Source organism: Sphaeramia orbicularis, chromosome 17 (assembly GCF_902148855.1).
Source record: "Sphaeramia orbicularis chromosome 17, fSphaOr1.1, whole genome shotgun sequence".
Taxonomy (NCBI): domain Eukaryota; kingdom Metazoa; phylum Chordata; class Actinopteri; order Kurtiformes; family Apogonidae; genus Sphaeramia; species Sphaeramia orbicularis.
Window position 1 is genome coordinate 54119989 of NC_043973.1, and position 12059 is coordinate 54132047.

General features: G+C 45.0%; 1 protein-coding gene and 1 pseudogene across 1 annotated transcript in view; both read left to right on the top strand.

The window, feature by feature from the left end:
- Window positions 1-12059, top strand: part of LOC115437227 (inositol monophosphatase 1-like) — a 194014-nt gene that overhangs the window by 171478 nt on the left and 10477 nt on the right. The gene's annotated exons all lie outside the window — the stretch shown is intronic.
- Window positions 3012-11483, top strand: LOC115437441 (inhibin beta A chain-like; annotated as a pseudogene).

The window sequence follows — 12059 nt, forward strand, 5'->3', positions numbered from 1 at the left end:
AAAAAAAAAAAAAAAGGAAAATCGTCAAATCCATTTCATCTCTCTCATGCCTCCGGGACGCGCACCTGCGGGCTTCCGTAGGCCCTCCTCCTGTCTGTGACAGCTGTCTGTCACAGAAGTCCGTGGGATGACCAGGTGTCCTGTAAAATCTGTTCATGAACCCGCAGTAGTGATACCAGTGTAAGTGGTTTCACGCACGGATCCCGCACTTCAAACAGAACTGCATGGGGATCACTCACCTTACGTTGTCCCGGATCCGTACCGTACCGTTTTCTTCTGATCCGGGTCTGGGTCAGGGGGTCATCAGCCTCAGCAGAGTATTTCCCTTACTTGCTAATTTTTTCATTCACAAATGTAAGTTCTGTGACATAAAACCAAATATTATTTATTTTTTGAAAGATGTTGAACTTTATTTAAAGCTTTGCATATTACTTATGTAATTCTGTCCGTTTTCCAGGAGAATATGGAGCAGTACAACTGGGAACTGTGGAGGAAGTGTGTGAGTTTTGAAGAGAATCATTTCCATAAATAGCGATACTTTTCATAGAACGACTGTATGAGTACTGTGTACTTTTAGGGTAATCCTACAACAGATTCCCTTCCAAGCTACAGAAGTTATTGTTTTTTATTCTGAAATAGGCTTTAAGACTAAATTCAGTGATGAATAAAATTATTTTTCCCAATAAGTACATCATGAATCTGGTATATTTGGTATTAGTACTTCATATACTATTAGCACATATACTATGAACTACTTTTACTGTGTACTTTTGGAGTAATCATACTCCAGATTCCCTTCCAAGCTCCTAAAGTGTTTGTTTTTTCATCTGAAATAGGCCTTAAGACACACTGCACTTCTGTTTGTTGTATTCAGTGGTTGTAACAGATAAAATGTAAAAAAGATTAAAACTTTTAAAAGTTTATAAGTTCTGTTATTTTTTGCAGCTCCAGACTTTTTTTTTTTTTTGGCGGAAGAGGGTGCAAAATGGCTCTTTTGATAATAAAGGTTGCAGACCCCTGCCCTAACACTAACCCATCTGAAACCTTTCTCCTGTAATGTCACTTATGAAGGATCTGGTGTTGGATGTGTTGATGTTTAACTCTAAACATTTGAGTTTTATTTTATTTTATTTTATTTTATTTTATTTTATACGAAGTTTTTGGTCCAAGACGGTGGCAAGTACAGATACAGCGGCTTCTCCCTGTCCAGTCAAAACTGTGTTTTTGTCCTATGAGACACATTGTTTATGTTTGTCCATTTACATGCGCATATACAGTTATGAGGTTCTTCTTGAAATAAACAGAACCTCTTTTTCTGAGTTAGGGCGCTTTCACACTGTGTACCCGAATCTGTATCTGAGTACGTTTGACCCCAAAGTCCGCTTAATTTATCAGTGTGAATACAAATGTTCCGTGCTCAAGTGTCAGCTGAGAGGGTAGTCCTGGGAACGGACTGTGTGGACTCCAGGACAGTACGTCGCAGTGTGAAATCCATGCCTGAGACCGGAAGTGATAGATCACCACTGACAACATAAGTGACTTAATCACCATGAGGCCATAGACGGCACTCCTGTTTTCTCCTGAAAAAGCCTCGGATCCACGCGGCATGGGCTTGCCTTACCCACCAAACCACTGGAGGATATATCAGGGACAATGAAGGTCGCTCTTCTCTTTGCCTCAAACAGGAGAACAGATGGAAAAGTACTGTTGCCATTGTAGACAAATGAACAGAACAGTTGCTCGGTTGCTGATTTAAGGGTTTGTCTTCTTCTGACTTCTGCATTTGTTAGATGGTAACAGAATTCCTTCCACACCAACACCTACTGTTTCGCCCTGTAACACCCACTTGTACTCAGACACAGGCTGCGGTACGTGTTTGTGAATGTAACATCTGTGGGAAAAGGTGTGAATGTATCCAAGTACAGTACGGACGTGGGTGTGCAGTGTGAAAGTGCCCTTAACCTCGACGAGTGTTGAAGCACTATATGGCTGCGGTCTGCTCCAGGGGCTTGTACCATCACCAACCCCCACCCCTGCATCTCACCCACCCTGGAGGTGCCACAAGCGGCGTATGAAGAAACAGAAGAGGGGTAAGCGCAGAGGTATCCAGGCTAGGCTAGCAGCTAACCCACACAAGCCGGCTATCCCCCCATTGTACATCAACTGCTTCGCTCATCCATGAGGACTGTGAGAGAGTACTGCGTTTTTGTGTTGTGTAAACGTAGCTCAGTAACGGAGTCCCGGACAGTGCCACTCAGCTCGAACCGGCTAATATGCTACCGAGCGGACAGACCTCACACTGAGAGAGGTAAGGACTCGCAGTGGGGACTCTGTGTTTATGTCAATGATGCCTGGTGCCATGATGCTGTTGTGGTCTGCAAACACTGCTCACCTCTGGTAGAGGCTATGATCATCAAGTGACGGCCATTTGATCTACCAACGGAGTTTACGGTTATACTGCTTGTTGCTGTTTAAATCCCTCCAAGCTCCAGTAACAACAACAGGAGTGAGGCACTGAATGAACTTTAGCAGCACATCAGTGAGCAGCAGACAGCCCACCCAGATGCTTTTCTGATTCTGACTGGGGATTACAACCATGCAGACCAAAGACCATATTTCCCAAAATCCACAAGACAAGGCAAGGCAAGGCAGATTTTATTAGTATAACCACAATTCCTACACAGGGCAATTCACAGTGCTTTACAAAAATGGAAAAGAGACAGGTTAAAAACACACAACAACAATTAAAACCCTAGAAAAGCACTCGGAGAGCGCAGTCCCCCCCCCAGTCACCACCAAAATTCAATCATTTGACCACTGGTTAAAGTCACCAACCAGTTTGGAGGTTCAGAAGTAAAAGTTTGGCCAGAGGGATCCTCTGAGGCACATCAGGACTATTTCAGTTCCACTGACTGGAATATGTTTAAGCAGGCTGCCACCAACAATAACAGCACAGACCTCCAGGAGTACACAGAGACTGTCACTGCCTACAAGTGCCAAGTGTACTGATGATGTCTCAGGCACCAAGAGCATTACTGTCCTGCCAATCAGAAGCCATGGCTGACAGGTGAGGTCTACAGGCTCCTGAAGGCTCCGGACACTGCCTTCAGAGCTGGAGACGAAGCGGGTTGAGGACAGCCAGGGCCAACACTGTTACGTGGCATCAGAGAGGCTAAGAGGCAGTACTCCAGGAGGATAGCCCACCGCTTCAGCGACCGCAGAGATACCGGAGTTGGTGGCAGGGAATATAGACCATTACGACTACAAGCCCGCACCACAGACCTGTGACAGCTCCACCTCCATCTACTGATCAGCTGAACGGCTTCTTCACTCACTTTGAAGCACACAACAGCACCCCTGCACAGAAGACCCCACCCCCTCCCTCCTGGTGACCAGGTGATGGCACTGTCCCCAGTGAGTGTAGGAAGATCCCTTAGCAGGATCAACGCAACCAAAACCCCAGGTCTGACCAAGGTTATTATCGTTAACGAAAACTAATGAAATGACGAAAACTAGAATTGAAAAGAAAAGATTTTCATTAACTGAAATAAATAAAAACTATAATTAAAAGAAAAAAAACGATAGCTAACTGAAACTGTGTTGTGTGTTTACAAAACTAACTAAAACGTATAAAAATTATGGATAAAATTCTCTTCGTTTTCGTCTTTGTCAACGTTGGATTGATATGAAAGCGATTCATTTCACTCTAGCAATTTTAGCTAGCGGCACCATATGGAACTTCACAGTCCGTCACTTCTCATCACTTGTGGTTTACAATCATCTTCTGGGTCCCCGCTCTACCTGGAAACATGGAGACTAAAGTTGGGAGAAAGCAGCAGAGTCCTGTCTGGGATTTATGTGAATACGATGAAGAAGAGAAAAGATTTGACAAAACTAAAATTAATACTAAAACTAAACTAAAACTAAGCATTTAGAAAAAAATGAAAACTAATAAAAGTAGCAAACCTGCTCTAAAAACTAATTAAACCAATCTGAATTATAGAAAAAAAATCAAAACTAAATAAAACTAAACTATAATGAAAAATCCAAAACTATTAGAACCCCAGGTCTGGACAAGATCCCTGGTTGTGTACTGAGAGACTGAACTCACAAATGTCTTCAGACATCTTAACATCGCTCTGAGTCAGGTTGTTATCCCCATGGGCTTCAAAGCCACCACCATCATCCCAGTCCCAAGAAGATGCCCTCCTCCTGTTTCGCATGACTGTGGTGGGTCCACGGCAACGGCGCTGAGGCGGACGTAGGAGCGAAGTGAGCCATCTGGACACATGGTGCAGAGACAACAATTTTTCTTTGACGCACTCTTGCTTCCTTGGGTTCCCTTTCATGTACATCTGTTGTAAACTGCTCGTGTATAATAGGTTTTCCTTTCTCTGTGCATGAATAAAAAAAAAAAAAAGGTGGACAAGACAAATGAGGTTGTTGGGGATTTAGGAGTGCTCACCCAGGACACTGCTCTGACCATGGACGGTTCTGCAGTGGACACGGTAAGTGATACTGGCTGTCCACTTCACGGAGGACCTCTACTGGACTAACAAGACCACATCACTGGCCAAGAAGACCCGCAATGTCCGTACTTCCTCTGTAAACTGAGAAGAGCCAGAGCCTTCACTGTTGCACCTTTATTGTCTATTTATGTCTCCTCAACCAACGGATGTTTATATTTATATGCTATGTTATAGTTTTATTCTCTTCTTTTTTTTCCTGCATGTTCATTTGTACACTGTGGGAACCTTTGAGTTTGATTACATACGAAAAAACTTACAATAAAGCCCATAAACCCTGCCACCTGTTACCCTGATCCCTATACCCTAAGCCTATGACCCTATCCCTAACCCTAGAACCTGATCACCTATAACCATCACTCTAACCCTGTCCCTAACCTTATAACCCTAACCCTATCACCTATAACCATAACCCTAACCCTATAACCCTATCACCTATAACCTAAACCCTATCACCCATAACCCTAACCTCTATAACCCTATCGCCTATAACCCTAACCCTATAACCCTAACCCTGTTCACCTATAACCCAACCCTAACCCATTGAGCAAGATGAGGTGAAAATGTAAAGAAAAAAAAGAGGAAAAAAATAGTGTTGGACAAAAATGATGTACAAGATCTAACAAACTGAAAAACAACTAAAGTCCCTGATTGTGTGAGGCTTTTTTTTTTTTTTTTTTTTTTTTTTTAATTATGTTTACTTTGACCTGATATTGCATAAGCCAACATCTTTCCAAAAATTACCCAGAATGCAATGTGAAACCTTATTCAGCAGAAAGAATCATTCGGGTGAATACATGGAAGAGCTAACCAGGTGAGAGGCCTCCTTTGGACTTTTATGAACTCATTTCAGACCCTGTACTTTTCCTCTTTTACTCTCAGTAAACAGTTTCATGAGTATTTCTACTTTCACTAGACTCTCCTATCTGCTCTCACCACCTCTCATCGACGACAGCGTCACTTTTCAGAATCAAACAGATGTTGACCTCATTCTGTATGAGCACAGCTGTAATGCCAGAGTTCTGCCAGCAGAGGGCAGATGTTCACAACCCTGGTGTTGTGAGATCTGAGCTCCTCTGCTGAGTGCAGGACTCTGGTCGCAACACACTCGTCTCTTTTCATTCTAAAAAGGAGTTTCACACTGACAAGTGGCTCCTCCACTGGAACGCCACGCTGAGTCATCGGTGTGTGGTGGTATGAATGAATCAGGGGGACACTCTTCCTCCTCCCCTCCTTCCTCCTCCTCTTCTGTCGTGACGTTGATTCAAGAAAACACCACAAACGTCCTGAGATTTCTGAGTGGACTTTACTCACAGTGTGTGTGTCACAGGGAATACCTCTGTGTGTGGACGGAGGAGGGATTAAACCTCCACAGACGTATAATTACAGTACTGAGACCGTTCAGATCAGACCTGCAGCTCCACCAGACGGGCAGAACCACAGAGGATCAGACTGCAGCTCCACCAGGACTGGGCCAGAACCACAGAGTGATCAGACCTGCAGCTCTACCAGGACTGGACCAGAACCACACAGGATCAGACCTGCAGCTCCACCAGGACTGGCCAGAACCACAGAGGATCAGACCTGCAGCTCCATCAGGACTGGACCAGAACCACACAGGATCAGACCTGCAGCTCCACCAGGACTGGGCCAGAACCACAGAGGATCAGACCTGCAGCTCCATCAGGACTGGACCAGAACCACACAGGATCAGACCTGCAGCTCCACCAGGACTGGACCAGAACCACAGAGGATCAGACCTGCAGCTCTACCAGGACTGGACCAGAACCACAGAGGGTCAGACCTGCAGCTCTACCAGGACTGGACCAGAACTACAGACAAGAAAGAGAAACCTAGGACCCCAAACCCATGACCATAGAACTCAGGACTGGACTGAAGCAAACAGATGTGGAAATTACTTTATTGTTGGATTTACTACTAAAAAGGTCAAAAACCTGGTGCAATCATAACAGGATACTGACAACAGATCCAAGACCGAGAATCTGGGACGGCAGTCCTATAACAACAAAAATCCCAGATCACAAACCTGAAACTGAGAAGCCAGGACAAGAAACTTCGAACCAGAAACTCAAACCTTGGATCTGGATCAGCAATCCAATAGAATCAAACCTGAACCCTGATGAGACAAGCACGACCTCAAAATGACTTTACTCTGAAAGAAAGTGTTAAAACACGGACTCTGCTGACTCTACTCTCAGGTGCAGCCTTAACCTTAGCCCTGTTCCTAACCCTAACCCTGATCCTAACCCTAGCCCTGTTTCCTAACTCTAATCGTATCCTTGTTCCAAGCCCAACCCTAACCCTGTTCCTAAACCTAACCCTAGCCCAACCTAACCCTTATCCCTGTTCCGAACCCTAACTCTAACCCTATTCCTGTTCCTAACCCTAGCCCAACCCTACCCTAACCCTGTTCCTAAACCTAACACTCTACCATGGCGTCAGCCTCATTGCTGCTTGCATTCATTCTTCTGGCTGCACTCGTGTACATGCTGATTCTTCACCGACCATGTCATCGTTGTCTGAGGCGGAGCTCCAACCTCAGGAATCGTGTCAGGCTCCATCTGTCCATCATGCTCTTTGATCAGGTGAGGAGGAACTCGTCGACGGCGGGTCAGGCTGATATGGTGGAGAGGGCGGTGAAGCGGCACATCCTCAACATGCCTGCAACTGAGCGCCAGGCCCAACCTGACCACAACCAGTCCCTCGAGCGGCACTACTTAATGCCATCAGAAAGCTGCACGTTGGCCAAGTGGCTGAAGATGGCAGCGTGGAGATACAAGGGGAGGGGCGGAGTCTTGATGAAGCCACACCTCCAGAACCTCCCTCTGAATCATCACTTTTGCAGAGCCAGGTGAGTTGGCAGTCAGTTAGCAAGCTTGCATAACTTCCTGGATGGAAATGGTAAAACCAGATAGGGGTTAGGGTTAGGGTTAGAGTTGGGGGTTAGGGGTGTGGCTCCAGGAGTATATGACCTGATTGCAAGGGTTAGGGTTTGGGGTTAGGGGGTGGCCCAAGAGCATCTGGGCCTGATGCAAGGGTTAGGGCTTAGGTTTTGGGGTAGGTTTTAGGATTAGGGTTAGGGGTGTGGCTCAAGAACATCTGGACCTGATTCAAGGGTTAGGTTTGGGGTTAGGGGTGTGGCTCCAAGAACATCTGGACCTGATTCAAGGGTAAGGGCTCAGGGTTGGGGTTACGGGGTTTGGATGAAGAGTTAGGGGTGTGGCTCCAGGAGTATCTGGACCTGATGCAAGGGTTAGGGTTTGGGTTAGGGGTGTGGCTCCAGAGCAATCTGGGCCTGATGCAGGGTTAGGGCTTAGGTTTTGGGGTTAGGGTTTTATGATTAGGGGTTAGGGGTGTGGCTCCAAGAACATCTGACCTGATTCAGGGTGAGGGTTTGGGGTTAGGGTTAGGGGGTGTGGCTCCAAGAACATCTGGACCGGATTCAAGGGTAAGGGCTCAGGGTTTGGGGTTACGGGTTTTGGATGAAGAGTTAGGGGGTGTTGCTCCAAGAGCATCTGGACCTGATGCTAGGGTTAAGGGTTACCATAGACTCAGCACAAGCTAATATGGTTAACGAACATTAACTGACCACTAACTGTTCAAATGTGAGTTAGTGTCCATTAGAGAAGTTTCAGTTTGGTCCATTCCTTCTGTAATTTTAGATACAGTGAAACACATGCACTGTTACTTCCATGTCCACATGTAGGACACAGACAAAGAGCTTTAAAACTATAGCTGCAGAGCTGAGAATCCAGATCTGAAATCCCAACCAGGATATTTCATGAAGGCTGACACACAGCACCTCTGTCAGATTTACTGTCAGTGAACTCATAAAACCTCCAAGAAGGCAAAGTGATTGAACCATCCCAGACTCCTATACCTGCTGGAATGGATTAGGGTTAGGGTTAACTAGGACTATGACAGTCTGTATTTTCTGCACCTATTATCTTACCAGTGTAGTTGTTGAATGAAGGTGGTTCTGGAGCTTGATTGGGTCATTTGGATGATTTACTCACAATTGAAATCACAGAGCTGTCAGTCAGTGTATAAAAGAACCCAAAGCCTCATAAACCTAACCCATAACCCATTACCCTAACCCATTACCTATTACCCTGACCCATTACCCATAGCCCTAACCCATAACCCATTACCTGTCTCATAATCCATAGCCCTAATACATAATCCCCAACCTGTAATCCATAACCCTAACCATAACTCAAGATCTAAGCCATAACCCATTACCCTAACCCATCACCCGTAGCCCTATCCCATACCCCCTAGCCATAACCCATAGACTATTGCCCTTACCCTAACCCGTAACCCATAATCAACAACCCATAATCCATAACCCTAACCTCTAACCCATTGCCCTTTAACCCTTAACCCATCACCTATCATGCATCACCCAGTGCCCTAACCCTTAACCCATAAAACTAACCCATAATCCATATACCCTAACCCATATCCCATAGCCCCTAATCCATAACACATAGCCACAACCCAGATCCATAGTCCATAGCCCTAACCCATACCCCCAACCTGTAATCCATAACTCTAGCCATAAACCAGATCTATAACCCATTACCATAACCCAAATCCCATAGCCCTAACCATAACCTAACCTATTACCCATAGCCCTAAACTTAACCCATAACCCATTACCCTGATCCATTACCCATAGCCCTAACCCAAAACCCATTACCCATAAACCTAATCCATATCCCATAACCCATTATCCTAACCCATCAGCCATAATCCATAGCCCTAACTCAATCATGGTCCAGGGTTGTTAAATGTGAAATGGCTGGCTCAGTATGGTCTGTGCCTTTACTCTGTCAGACCAATCATCTAAATGAAGACTGGAACTAGACGCCACTGATGGAAATTCAAATTAAAGGAGCCATTCTGAAAACTCAGCAGTAAATGTAAGGATGACAAGCTGATTTCTGAGAACATGAGCCATTTGTGACCAAAGTCTTTGCCCTGTGGTTTGTTTGCTTACATAAATGTACATAATAGCTTTGTGCTATTAATAGATCCCCCTTTGGAGTGGGATCTTCAGTCAGAAGGACCCTCAAAGGAAATTAGTGGGACGGTAACGATGGGAGGGGCATACACCAGTGGTCTCGAGCCATGAATAATCACTTCATTCATCTAAAATGGGCCCCACAATTATTGTGAGGTGAATGAACACAGAACAGGACGGGTTGGCCTTGTTCACAACATTCCCTGAAATCAGGACTTTCTTTTTTTAGAGTCTCTGCTCATGTCACTGCTGAGTATATTTAGAGACCAAGTTCAGTCAATAATGGGAAGGGAGGTAGCAGAAAGTAAAAGTACTGTCTGTAATGATTATAGTTTAATAGACTAAGGATTTGTAAAAACTAATTACTTGAGGTTGAGACAGTATCCTTTAATATCCTTTAGTGGGCGTGTCCTGAGGAGGTGGCCGTGTCCTTAGAGGGTTAACAACAAGGTGTGAACCAGTGGAAACTGAACAACAGGAAGAACACATTAGAACCAGAACCACAGAGAAGGAACGGATCAGCTGATCCACATTAGATCATACATGTGTCCAACATGTGGACGAGTGGATGAGATGGACATGTATAGATACCGGTGGAACCGGGACACCAGTGGAACCGGAACACTGGTGTTTATCGATGGAAGGAACAGGATCCAAATCGATCCTCTGATCACATTCACACCAGTGATGAAACCCTCATGTGACATCTGTTCATGTCGCAGATGGATAATTTAAATTTAGAAGTTATATATATTTAAGGTGTATGACTTAACAGATGCAAAAAAATCAGGTGCACAATCAAAATAATGGACAATTTATCTCAAATATATTAAAACTGGAGCCTGTTTGGAAATATGAGTAGAACATCCACATATTTGTATTAAAATACTCAAGTACAAGTACCTCAAGGCTCTGCTGAAGTACATTCATAAAGTCTTTGTATTATTACTGTGTATACTATTGCTACCTTGCTAAATGCTAACACGCTAACTGTTTTCTTTGTACCAGGGGACTCTCCATCTGTGGTGACCTTTGACATTTCAAAGGAAGGCAGTGGTTCAGCAGTGGTTGAACAGGCCAATGTGTGGATCTTCCTGAAGGTGGCGAAGGGAAACCGAGCCAAAGGCCGCGTGAAACTGGGCTACTGTGTCGTCATGGTGACGGGCGGGTGGATGAGACAGAAGAGGAGCCTGTTTCAGAGAAGATGGCCGACACTCGGCGCAGCGGCTCACACACTGCCCGTTTCACGCAGTATCCAGGAACTGCTGGACCGCAGACAGAGCACACTCAGTCTGCACCTGTCTGCCCACTGTGCAGTGATGCTGGAGCCACGCCCACTCTGGGATCTGAGCAGGAGCAGTCCCACCGACCCTTCCTCATGGTGGTGCTTCGGACTCAGGAGGACACGGGGCCACGGCGTGTCCGTCGAGGCCTGGAGTGTGATGGAAAACTCAGAATGTGCTGCAAGCGGCAGTTTTATGTTAACTTCAAAGACATCGGATGGAACGACTGGATCATTGCTCCGTCCGGTTACCACGCCAACTACTGCTGAGGGTGACTGTCAAACCACGCGGCAAGCGTGAGCGGCTCGCACTGGCTTCATTCCATTCCGCCGTCATCACCCATTACCGACTGCGAGGCTTCGGGCCTTCCAGAACACCAAGTCATGCTGTGTACCAAACGCGCCTGCGCGCCATGTCGATGCTGTACTACAACGAGGAGCAGAAGATCATCAAGAAGGACATCCAGAACATGATTGTAGAGGAGTGGGCTAGCTCCTAAACTCACTTATAGCAGAAACGTTTAACAAAAAAACTATAAAGTGGAACCAGAAGGACATCTAAGACAAACATAGAGGAGTGTGGCTGACACGTAAGGAAAACAAAAACAAACAAACAAAAAAAAACATTCACAAGAAAAGATGAGTTTTATGGCCAGATTCACCAGCAGTGAAAACTCTCCTTTGGAGTCCAAACACGGTGGGAATTAAAAACCGGAAGACCTGCCGAGATGCAGTAACTCTAACCCTAACCCAGGGAAGGAATGGACACACTTCTTCTGGGGACTTGTTGCTTATATCTCTGTAGAAGTTTCTCTTTCTTTGGAAATAGTAGATTTCAAATGATTGACACAATGTGATTTACAAAGGTTTGCAGTGTCAGTTTGTTGCCAATTGGGCCATTATATAATAAATAAAAAATACATTTCTTAATCAGTTTGATGTCTGGATGAGGTGCTACTGAAGGGTTAGGGGGTTAGGGTTAGCCTAACCCTAACCCCCCAACCCTATACAACTTTATACACTCAATTTCATGCTAGTGCCATAAGAGTTTATCATTCACACCAAAAAAACTGACATAAAAACCATGAAACTAACTCTAAACCTAACAAACTTTAACTCTAGCCACTAACTCTAACCTAAACTAACTCTAATTCTACCACTAACTCTAAACCTAACAAACTTAACTCTAACCTAATCTAACTCT